Source organism: Camelus bactrianus, chromosome 2 (assembly GCF_048773025.1).
Source record: "Camelus bactrianus isolate YW-2024 breed Bactrian camel chromosome 2, ASM4877302v1, whole genome shotgun sequence".
Classification (NCBI taxonomy): domain Eukaryota; kingdom Metazoa; phylum Chordata; class Mammalia; order Artiodactyla; family Camelidae; genus Camelus; species Camelus bactrianus.
Window position 1 is genome coordinate 29,718,037 of NC_133540.1, and position 1,496 is coordinate 29,719,532.

Sequence of the window (1,496 nt, forward strand, 5' to 3'; positions counted from 1 at the left end):
GCTACAGAAAGAGATTCAATTTTCTTTGTTTATGGAAGGCAGCAATACAAAATTAGTAAATGATGAATATTTAAACAGTGATAGAGGGTGAAATAAAAATTAAATTTCAATATCAAATAATATATTTTCTAAATGATTAAAATGACACTCTGTAAGTATAGTTAATTTGAGGTAACATAGTGACATAGGGATAATTGGTACAAAGCGCCTTATTGTTTTGATGAGGGTTTTTTTTTTTAATCCATGGGTTTTTACAGTAGCATAATTTGCTTTTTAGTGAAAAAGGACTTTTCAATATTTATATGTAATTAATATGTTTATCTCTTGATCTGAATTCTTGTCCTTTTCTGTGACACAGGATTGGGAAATTTGAGCAGATACTTGCCTGAGAAGAATCAGTTACCAAAAAACCATGTATTATGATCTACTGACTAAAATGCTAATCACTATAGCCAGCTTTTTAATGAAGAAATGTAGATACTGATACTTGTGTTATCTTTTATTTTAAAACTGGCTGTACCAAGGGCATGAACCCAGATAAATATGCTGAGGACATATGTCAGTTTAGAGCTAAGCACCCAAGGACTACATGCAAGGTTTGTCAGTGAAAAATATGAAATATAATAAGAAAACTCAAAGGATTCATTTGTTTCTCTTTATTCAGTTTCCAGCAGAAAAACTAAGTAGACAGAAAACATGGAACCATTGGAATCATCTGCCTTTTTTCAATTCAGCTCCAACTTTTGGTTACATTGAAAAGTTTCCTTAGGGAAAATGCAGTTGGTAAATTCTGATTTAGTCAAGTAGATAAATGATAAGATGACAGTGGATATTTTATTGATAAATAATATAAAATTATCATTCAGGAGCTTTTTTTTTTTTTTAAAGGAATCTAAATATAGCTTGGCAATTTAAAAGTCATCTTAAAAATGTCTATAGGACATGAATTTTAATATGATACACCTGAGAATTTTTTATATTTGCTGAAATCAGCTTACTGATTTCCTGGTTTAAAAGTGAACCTCCCTGCTCCAAAAGAAGTGAAACCAGAGGATAATCACGCTTAACGATGTGGTGGGTTATGTGATTTCCATTGCATCGACAGTAACATATTTAAAGGACTATTTGAAATTCTATAAATAGATTTTGAAAGGCATATTTTAGTTATTTGGGTAATGTACGTAAAGCACTCTTGTAAAGAATATACAATCTTAATGATATAGTAAAGCTAATTTGATCATGTTGTTCTCTACATTTAATTGACTGCTTTTAAGATGTCTTTTTTCTTGTCCTTTGTAGCAGTTTTACTTTGTATGGGAAAAAAAGAAAAAAAACTACTTACTTTCAGGACAAGTGTAATCCTACTTGAAGCTAAAATTGTCTTCTGTCTGATATTGTCTCCAGCCCCCTACATAGGGGCAGAAATTCATTCTATCCTTTGGTGGATGTTGTCTGATATTACTCTTTCCATTGATATTTTCTGACACTTACATGAA